The sequence below is a fragment of the Hylobates moloch genome, unplaced genomic scaffold (assembly GCF_009828535.3).
Source record: "Hylobates moloch isolate HMO894 unplaced genomic scaffold, HMol_V3 SCAFFOLD_12, whole genome shotgun sequence".
Lineage (NCBI taxonomy): Eukaryota > Metazoa > Chordata > Mammalia > Primates > Hylobatidae > Hylobates > Hylobates moloch.
In genome coordinates, this window is record NW_026652287.1 from 41,279,254 (window position 1) to 41,289,718 (window position 10,465).

Genomic DNA, 10,465 nt, shown 5'->3' on the forward strand with positions numbered 1-10,465 from the left:
CTCGGCCTCCCAAATTGCTGGGATTACAGGCATGAGCCACCACACCCTGCCTACCAAAGATTTTTTTATTTAAAACAAAAAAAAATTAGCCAGGCATGGTAGCAGGCATCTATAGTCCTAGCTACTCTGGAGGCTGAGGTGAGAGGACTGCTTGAGCCCTGGAGTCCCAGGCTTCAATGAGCTAGGATCATGACATTCCATTCCAGCCTGGGCAACAGAGTAAGACTCCCATCTTTAATGAAATTTTTTTTGAGACAGAGTCTCACTCTGTTGCCCAGGCTGGAGTGCAGTGGCACGATCTCCGCTCACTGCAACCTCTGCCTCCAGGGTTCATGCAGTTCTACTCCAGGCTAATTTTTGTGTTTTTAGTAGAGATGGGATTTCACCACGTTGGCCAGGCTGGTCTCGAACTCCTGACCTCAGGTGATCCACGCGCCTCAGCCTCCCAAAGTGCTGGGATTACAGGCATGAGCCACCGCACCCAGCCTCTAACAGATTTTTTTTTTTTTTAAAGAAAAGAGAAGGCCGGGCATGCTGGCTCACGCCTGTAATCCCAGCACTTTGGGAAGCCAAGGCTGGCAGATCACGAGGTCAGGAGTTTGAGACCAGTCTGGCCAACATAGTGAAACCCTCGTCTCTCCAAAAAAATATATATATATAAAAAATTAGCCGGGTGTGGTGGGCGCCTGTAATCCCAGCTACTTGGGAGGCTGAGGCAGGAGAATAGAATGAACCCGGGATGCAGAGGTTGCAGTGAGCCGAGATCGCGCCATTGCACTCCAGCCGAGGCCACAATGCAAGACTCTGTCTCAAAAAAAAAAAGATGAAAGAAAGAAAGAAAAGAAAAAGAGAAACAGTGTAGCAGAGGGAAGGCCAAGTGCAAACGCCAGGAGTCTGAACTTGGAGGGACAGGTTCTTCCACACTTGCAACAGAGGTCTCTTGCCTCCCTGACCGCCCCGCGCCCCTGTCTGTGTGAGGAAATCAAATCTCAGCTTGCCTAGGGCCCTATGGCAGGGAGGCCCCAACTTCACCCCATGGGTGTTGGGTCTGCTGAGCTGAGTCAGAGAAAGGTTTATTATCCCCATTTTACAGAGGCTTATTGTCCAAAGGTGAAGCCACTTGTCCAGGGTACATGCGGTGGGCCAGCGACTATGAAACCCCCTGGGGCTGTCCTCTGTTCAGGGATCGCCCAGGCTCCCGGCCCCTGCGCGCTGCTGAGACCGGGTCATTTTCGGTTCTACCAGGCAAGCGGGGCACCCAGCCCCCACTGCTGCTGCCCTCAGCCAAAACCAGGGCTGCGCCACAACCCACCCGGCCTATCTCCCATCTTATCTTCCCAGCTCTGTCGCCTGACCCCTGCACCCCACCAAATCGCAGCCTTTGCCAGGTGCCCTCACCGCCTCGGTTGGCCCCCGCGTGCGCCTCGGGTGAACCCCTGGACTGGCCCTCCAACAGGGCCCTAGACTCGGGGTACCCAGGGTGGCCGCTGAGGCCTGGAAAAGTCTGGGCCTCCCCTGTGCACCACCCAAATGTACGCCCCAGAGGCCCAGGGCGCCCCGGGAATGTGGGGGTGTGGACAGATGAGCGGAGCCAGAGCATCTCGGGCAGAAGAGGGGACCCAGGAGGGGGCCAGGGAGACAGACAGAGAACAGGGGTGAAGCCGGGGCCGGACGGAGCGCGCAGCGGACAATGCTGGGTTCAAAGGGGAGAGATACGGCGCAGGCTAGAAACGCTAGGCTGGACCCGGGCCAGGCGCGCCGCGGGGCAGAGATGGGCGGAGCGGGAACGGGGGCGGGAGCGAGAATGGGGGGCGGGAACGGGGGCGGGGATGGGGTGCGGGTGCGGGGACCAGGGAGAGGCCTAGTTGCGCCGAGGGGGGCAAGCGCCTAGAGCACCCGGCGCCCGCTCCAGGCCCGGGCCCTCCAAGTCCCCCGCCCCGCGCCAGGCCCCGCCTCTCCAGGGCCCCAGCCCAGCGCCAGGCCCCACCGTTCCGGGGCGCGTGCCCCGCCCAGGCCCCGCCCCCACGGCCCCGCCCCGGGCTCCCCCCCTCAAGCCTTTTTTCCCCTGCTGGGGGCCGAGGCCCGGCCAGGAGCAGAGTCCGGCTGCCTGGAGCGGGCGCCGCGTGTCTGCAGCTGCTCCGGATACCCCGTTAGGCGCGCAGTCCCCAGCCCCGCCGCCGGCCCTCGGTGCGCCCGGCCGCCTGCGCCCCCAGGTAAGCGAGCGCCCCGCGCCGCGAACACCACCCCGAACGCCACCCTCACTGCGGGCCCCGGCCCCGCCTCCGCGGCCATGGCGCGGCCATGGCCTGGCCCCCACTCGCGGCTGGGCTTCAGCTCCCAACACCCCGCCAGGGACTGTTCCCCTCGGGGCTCCCCATCTGAGCCGTCTCCCCGAGCTATCCGCGCTCCCCCACGAGGGCGGGGGCTCAGCGGGTGCCCGAGGACGCGGCTGCGAAACGGGCGGGAGCGAGTAGGGGCGATCCTGGCCTCGTGACACGGGGGAATCCGGATGTGTGAGCCGGCGGAGCGCCCCGTGCCCCCGACGTGCCAGGGCTGGGGACGCAGCTGGGGCCCTGGTCTCGGAGCCCGCAGCCCGGCCGCGTAGACGGCTTCTGAGAACCGCTTAAACACGTCGTTCCAAGCCCGAGCTAACCCATCAGGCGGCCGGGGTGAGGTGGAGGTGCCCAGGGGGGGATAATGTCATTTGGCCTGGTTGGACCAGCCAGCGAGGGCTTTTTAGGCCCAGGAAACAGCAAGATTGTGTGGCAGGGCCCAGCCGGGAGTGTGTGCGGAGCAGAAAAGAGGCCAGCGTGGCTGAAACGCGGAGAGGGAGGGTCTGAGGTGGAGAGAGGTTGGCCGGGGCCTGGGAAGCGGCGAGGAGAGTGTGGAACCCGTTCTCAGGGCGGTGGGGACCAGGGAGGCTTGGAACAGCAGGTGCATGGCGTGATCGGATTGTGTCTTAAGAACATCCCGTAGCCGCTGTGGGTAGGAGAGATGGGGATACTTGGAAGGGGGCTGCTGGCTTGACGTGGCTGGAAGGTGTGATAGGAAGTGAGTGAACTGAAAATTCGCTTTGGCAGAGGAGCATCGTCTAATTCTGCCTGTTTGCAAGTGGGGCGTGAGGGACCGATGTTTCTCCTGGGTAGTTAGGAGTATATAGGTTTTCATTGCTGGGATGGGAGACTTGAGGAGAAGCCGCTTTGGAGGACACAGGGAGGCCGGCAGCAGGAGAGGCTGTTGTGGTTTGCAAAACCTATGAGATGGGGGAATGCGCCCATCGACTCCAGTCTGAGCTCAGGCAAGGTCTCGGGCATCTGAGCGCAGAGGCCAGGGTGACCCCACTGGGGCGACCTGGGTCTGTTATATGGGGATAGGGTTCCTGGACTGTGGAATTGTCTTTGAAGCCCTAGGCCTCCCCAGCCTCAAATGGAGCTGCCTTCCAGGAGCAGCTGCTGTGAATAAACACAGAAGTGGAGCTGGGGGGGCTGATTAGAAGCCTCATTCAGTGCACCTGGGCCCCAGCAGGCCCAGCCAGGCGTGGAGGAAGAGGCATTGAGGACTTTCCTTACCTGTTTTTCCAGCTCACCCACTGCCAGCAGAGGTACTTTGAGCCTGGGGTGTGGGGGGTGGGGGCGGCCTTGGTCATTGAACTGGCCGTCGGGCCCCCAGGGAAAGGTTTCTGAGCTTCAGTTTACCCATCTGTAAAATGGGTCAGTAGTATCTGAGCCTGGGAGTGTCCATGGATCAATGAAAGCCGAGGCTAGGCAGATCTCGGTGGCAGCCACACCCTTAAGGAACCATGGAGGGCTCTAACGCCCGGTGGCAGTTCGGGGGAATGTGTGGGCTTCCATTTTCTCCTCTGAGAAATTCACAACAGTGTCCACCTCCTGACCCAGGGCTGTCTGCAGGTTGAATAGAGTGGTTGGCCCAGTGCCTGGCACAGAATGTCTTGGCTCAGGAGCCACTGGGATGCCTGTAGTTGGCAGCAGAAGTGGGCCCAGGTCCCCTCCTCCCACCCATGGGATGGCACAGAAAGGCAGGTGCCTTAGGAGCTCGCTGCCCTGCCCCCTTCTCTGAGCACCACAAGCTTCTCCCTTTCAGACTGGCTGGGCTTGAGCCTGACTCGCCCCGGCCCTGTCCTGCCACTTTGAGTTGAGGGCCTCCGGGCTACTGACTTCACCACCTCCTGCTTCAGTTTCTTCACCTGTAAAATGGGATAATAGCAGTCATGACCTATAGGTAAAGAGCTGAACACAGTGCCTGGCTAGTGGTGAATACTTGCTAAACAGGCTATTAAAATATCACGAGAATATCACAGAGCTGGAGGCTATTAAAATATCACAGAGGGGCCGGGCGTGGTGGCTCACATCTGTAATCCCAGCACTTTGGGAAGCTGAGTCAGGCAGATCACCTAAGGTCGGGAGTTCGAGAGCAGCCTGGCCAACATGGTGAAACCCTGTCCCTACTAGAAATACAGAAATTAGCCAGGCGTGGTGGCATGTACCTATAATCTCAGCTACATGGGAGGCTGAGGCAGGAGAATCTCTTGAACCTGGGAGGCAGAATTTGCAGTGAGCCGAGATCACGCCACTGCACTCCAGCCTGGGTGACAAAGTGAGACTATCTCCCCAAAAAAAAAAAAAAACAATCACAGTCATGCCTGGGGTCAGGGGGAGTCCAGAGGAGTCACCTGACTCAGTCTAAGGAGGAGTCAGGGAAGGCCTCCTGGAGGAGGTGACAGTTGGCTGGGTCGCTAAGGGTGAGGAGGAGTTAACCAGGCCAAGAAACCAGTGGGCAAATTGCAGAGGAGAGAAACTGCCAGGGTGCTTGGATGAAAGAACCACAAAGCCAGGGTTGTAAGATCCAGAAGAGGGGAGAGGAGGAAGGGCAGAGCCAGCCTGCCAGCCTTGAACAAACATTTGGCATTATTTAGAGCTCAGGGAACAGACTGCAGGGGTCGAAGGCAGGAGCCTGGAGACCAGAATGGAAAGGACTGCGCCAGGCCAGGGGAGTAATGATGGGGCTGGACCAGGTGAAGGTGTGGACAGGTGAGACTTGGGTGGATCTTGGAGAGGTATGGAGAGGCTGGGGGAGGGAGCAGCTGCTCATGGGCGAGCAGCTTTAGGTGCAAGTCAGCAATCTGTTCTCAGCATCTGGAAATTGCAATGCCACTAGACACCCAGGTGGTATGGCGCAGGATGGGCTTCGAAGCAAGCTGGGAGCTTGGGAGACAGCAGAAAGAGGGCAGAAGGAAAACCAGGAGTATGTGGCAAGCTGGGAGCCAAGGGAGCTGGTGCTTTCATAGGAGGAAAGGGTCTTGAAACCCCTGTTTGATAATTCAGTAGCAGGCATCGTACTGTTTTTTTGGAATGGAGTTTCGTTCTTGTCGCCCAGGCTGGAGTGCAATGGTGCAATCTCGGCCTACTGCAACCTCCACCTCCCAGGTTCAAGCAATTCTCCTGTGTCAGCCTCCTGAGTAGCTGGGATTACAGGTGCCTGCCACCACACCTGGCTAATTTTTGTATTATTAGTAGAGATGGAGGTTTCACCATATTGGCCAGGCTGGTCTCGAACTCCTGACCTCAGGTGATCCACCTGCCTTAGCCTCCCAGAGTGCTGGGATTACAGGCGTGAGCCACCGCGCCCAGCCTGTCTCACTCTCTTTTGTGGCTCCTCTTTACCAACCCTATTCTCTTCCCCACGCCTTTCAGTACAAGCTCTTTTCTTTCTTGTTTTTGTTCTGGCTATATTGGCCAGGTGGGGGCAGTGGTCGATTTGGCCTACTTCCTCCACCTCCAATTTAAAATCAGCCCGGGATACAACACGCAATCTTGGCTCACTGCAAGCTCCGCCTCCCGGGTTCACGCCATTCTCCTGCCTCAGCCTCTCCGAGTAGCTGGGACTACAGGCACCCGCCACCACGCCCGGCTAATTTTTTTGTATTTTTAGTAGAGACGGGGTTTCACCGTGGTCTCGATCTCCTGACCTCGTGATCCGCCCGCCTCGGCCTCCCAAAGTGCTGGGATTACAAGCGTGAGCCACCGCGCCCGGCAATTTTTGCATTTTTTGTAGTGATTTTGTAGAGTTTCGCCAGTTGCCCAGGCTGGTCTCAAACTATTGATCTCAAACACCTCAGCCTCCCAAAGTGCTGGGATTATAGGCATGAGCCACTGCACTCGGCCTCTTTCTTTCTTTCAAAGGCAGAGTCTTGCTCTGTCGCTCAGGCTGGAGTGCAGTGGCATGATCATAACTCTCTGAAGCCTGGACCTCCTGAGAGCTGGGACCACAGGCATGCACCACCATGCCTAGCTAATCGTTAAAAAAAAATTTTATACAGATGGACAGGGGTCTTACTATGTTGCTTGGGCTGGTCTTGAACTCCTGGCCTCAAGCAAGCCTCCAGCCTCAACCTCCCAAAGCACTAGGATTATAGGCATGAGTCACCGCACCTGGTCAAGCACAGGTTTTTCTTTGCCATCCTTGAATAGGCCCCTCAGACCCATCATGGCTCTGACCATTGTAACATAGAGAGGCCCAGCGCAGTGGCTTACGCCTGTAATCCCAGCACTTTGAGAGGCCGAGGCGGGCAGATCACCTGAGGTCAGGAGTTCAAGACCAGCCTGGCCAACATAGTGAAACCCCGTCTCTACTAAAAATATAAAAATTAACCCTGTGTGGTGACATGCTCCAGTAATCCCAGCTACTTGGGAGGTTGAGACAGGAGAATTGCTTGAACCCAGGAGGCAGAGGTTGCAGTGAGCCGAGATCGCACTACTGCACTCCAGCCTGGGTGACAGAGCAAGACACTGTTTCAAACACAAACAACAAACAAAAAACAGAGTAGCATAGAAGAGACCTTACCCTCCCTGAGTCTGGACTCTATATCTTTGTTAATAGGATGCTGTCACACACACATACACACACTGAACCGCCTGGAGCTCAGCTCAGCTTTCCTTCCCTACCCCCTCCTGGACTCCTAGAGACAGATTTTAATCCAGGGCCCCACAGCACTGTGTCTGAAGAGTGATCATTTCCTACTAGCCATGCCCTGGGGAACCCTTCTGCCCTGTGCCTGGCCCCACTTTCCTCCCACCCTTGTCTGTCTGTCTGTCTGTCATTTGTTCATTCAGCACAGACTTAGGAAGTGTCTGCAGTGGGAGGCACTGGGGACAGACAGTGAGCCACAGGAAGCCTTACGGAGCCGATGTCCCTGCAGGGAGAAGGTGATGGGGACAAGGATGAGGCTTGAAGGAGCAGCTAGACATCTGGAGGAAAAGTGCTCCGGGCAGAAGGCCCAGCAGGTGCAAAGGCCCTGAGGCTGGAACAGGCATGGTGTGTTGGAGGAATGCAATGAGGCTGGGGTGGCTGGAGCAAACTAAGCAAGGAGTCGTAGAGTAGAGAGAGGAGCAGATGAAGAGACCGGAGATCCTTGGGGACCCCCAGTCCAACCACAGCAGACCCTGGAGAGTCCTTGCTCAAGGGGACTTGAGGAGTGAAAGGTTATGGGACCCTACTGCTTTTGCACGGTTACTTTGTTGTCCTGTATGTGCAGTGGTCACCTGCGCTGGGGTGCTCGAACCTTGAAGCCTGAGGAAGCTGGCAGGAGGAAGGAGAGGAGGACTACTCAGTGGCCAAGGCTTCTCCTCCTCCCCTCCACACAATGGGGCTCAGCTGAACTGAGAGAGGGAAGTAGCCAGGGAAGGGTACTGATGAGCGTATGGAAGCAGAGGAGATGAAGGGCAGTGGGGAGGAGGTGGGGGAGGAGGAGGAGAGGGAGAAGGAGGAAGAGGAGGAGGAAGAGGAGGGGGAGGAGGAGGAGGAAGAGGAGGGGGAGGAGGAGGAGGAATAGGAGGGGGAGGAGGAGGAGGAGGAAGCGAGGGCAGCAGCCAGTGGGCAAGCAGCCAGAGCTGGATGGAGGAGCCAGGACGTTCTCAGATAGGTGATGGGAGCCCTAGGGATGCAGGGATGGTAGCCTCGATCAGGGGACTAGAGGACAAACAGCAAAAGCCAAGCAGCAGGGCCAGGTGCGGTGGCTCACACCTGTGATCCCAGCACTTTGGGAGGCTGACATGGGTGGATCACCTGAGGTCAAGAGTTTGAGACCAGCGTGGCCAACATGGCGAAACCCTGTCTCTACTGAAAATACAAAAATTAGCCAGGTGCAGCGGTGTGTGCCTGTAGTCCCAGCTACTCAGGAGGCTGAGGCAGGAGAACTGCTTGAACCAGGGGGGCGGAGGTTGCAGTGAGCAGAGATCACACCACTGCACTCCAGCCTGTGCAACATAGCAAGACTCTGTCTCGAAAAAAAAAAAAAAAAAAACAAGCAGCGGGTGTGTCTGGGGGATGGGCCAGCCTCTAGCCTGCAGTCACTCCCTTCCCAGGCAAAAGAGAGAGAACTCGGTCCCCTCTCCCTGTACCCCACAAGAGCCTGGGTACCCTCCCCACCCCCACCACGAACCTGGGCTTCACAGGGAGGGAATTTGGACACTTGGATGCTGGAGGCTAGATCCAAGGTTCTGTTGAGCCACGGCACTGTGACCCGGACTGTCCCCTCCGTCCGTGTCCAAACTGGGAGGGGGAGTCCCTTGTCCCTGGCACTCCTTTGTGATCTGGCAGGTGTGATGAGCCACAGCAGGGGCAGGGGAATAGGGGCTGGGCTTTTTAGGGTGATGTCACCCAGACAGTGACAGGACGGGAGGGAGGTGGTCCTCTGGGTTTTGTTTCTCCATCTGGGATGTTGGTGAGGGCAGGCGTAAGCAGAAGGCTACAGGAGTTTGAGGCTGCTGTGACAGGATCACGCCAGTACACTCCAGCCTGGAAGGCACAGTGAGACCCTGTCTTTAAAAATAAATGGAGGACAGGCACAGTGGCTCACACCTGTATTCCCAGCACTCTGGGAGGCTGAGGCGGGCAGATCACCTGAGGTCAGGAGTTCGAGACCAGCCTGGCTAACATGGTGAAACCCTGTCTCTACTAAAAATACAAAAATTAACTAGGCATGGTGGCATGAGCCTGTAATCCCAGCTACTCGGGAGGCTGAGGCAAGAGAATTGCTTGAACCTGGGAGGTAGAGGTTGCAGTGAGCTGGGATCATGCCACTGCACCCCAGCCTGGGCAACAAGAGTGAAACTCCATCTCGAATGAATGAATGAATCAATCAATCAATCAATCAATCAATGAAAGAAAGAAAGGCTGTCACCTCCCTGCCTTTACCTCTTCCCACACACTCCTCTGTTCCACCCACACAAGCCACCTCTCTGTGCCTCGAGTCCAGGAAGCCTGGCCCTGCCTCAGGGCCTTTGCACTGGCTCTTCCCCCTTTCTAGAATGTTCTATCACCAGGGCTTCCTCCCTCACCTCCCCACCTTCTCAGGGAGGGCTTCCTGACCTCCCTCTTTAAAATTGTAGCCCTGCGGGGCACCATGGCTCACACCTGTAATCCCAGCATTTTGGGAGCCTGAGGTGGGCAGATCACCTGAGGTCAGGAGATTGAGACCAGCCTGGCCAACATGGTGAAACCCCATCTCTACTAAAAATGCAAAGATTAGCCGGGCGTGGTGGCAGGCGCCTATAATCCCAGCTGCTTGGGAGGCTGAGGCAGGAGAATCACTTGAACCTGGGAGATGGAGGTTGCAGTGAGCCGAGATGGTGGCACTGCACTCTAGCCTGGGCGACAGAGCAAGACTTGGTCTCGGAAAAAAAAAAAAAGAAAGAAAACTGCAGCCCCCACTGCCTGACTCCTCATTCCTTTTCTTGCCTTATTTTTCTCTCCACCTGACAATAACAAAACAAACAAATTATCAAAATGCAGGGCCAGATCAGGTGGCTCATGCCTGTAATCCCAGCACTGAGAGGCCAAGTTGGGCAGATCACTTGAGCCCAGGAGTTCAAGACCAGCCTGGGCAACATAGCAAGACCCCATTTCTAAAAAAAATATAGAGAGAGAGTCTTTGCCACTCCCTCATCTCCACCATGTCCAGAATATCGGCTCCATGGAGTGAAAATTTTTGTCTACTCTGTTCTCTGCTGGGATCCCGGTGTGTAGTTGGTACGCAGTGGGCACCCAATAAATGTGAAGTGATGCCAGGCATCCCGGGTCCTTATGGCTACAGCCTGAGAGGTTGGACTTGTGGGGGTGGATGGCGTTGGGGGTAGGGTACCTTGGGTGGCAGGTAACAGGCAGGTTCTGGAGACAGGCAGGCTTGGGTCCAAGTCCCAGACTCTACTCCCTACTTTATGACTTTGTATGATTCCATGCCTCACTTTCCCCAGTTGCAAAGTACAGATGACAGAGGGACCTGGCACTTAACACATGTCAGCTTCCCGGGGACCTTGCTGGAGTCTGGAAGGAGCTGGGGGCCAATCTGAGTTTGTCTGAGGCCTCCAGAGGGTCAGACTCTGAGACAGGACATTTATGACTTTCCCACCCACTCCTAGAATTTTCCAGAAATGTGACGAAGAGCAAG

The 10,465-nt window shown here is 56.8% G+C and overlaps 1 protein-coding gene across 4 annotated transcripts in view; it reads left to right on the forward strand.

The window, feature by feature from the left end:
• The first annotated feature begins 2,054 nt into the window (after nucleotides 1-2,054).
• Nucleotides 2,055-10,465, forward strand: part of CERS4 (ceramide synthase 4) — a 61,040-nt gene continuing 52,629 nt past the window's right edge. For 2 of the 4 annotated variants that reach the window (XM_058425109.1, XM_032169540.2), the window contains exon 1: nucleotides 2,055-2,213. The gene's annotated coding sequence lies outside the window, so the exon portion shown is untranslated. Of the gene's footprint in view, nucleotides 2,214-2,239; nucleotides 2,670-3,443; nucleotides 3,602-10,465 lie in introns of those variants that run through there. The other 2 variants (XM_032169539.2, XM_058425110.1) reach the window with 2 other exon arrangements.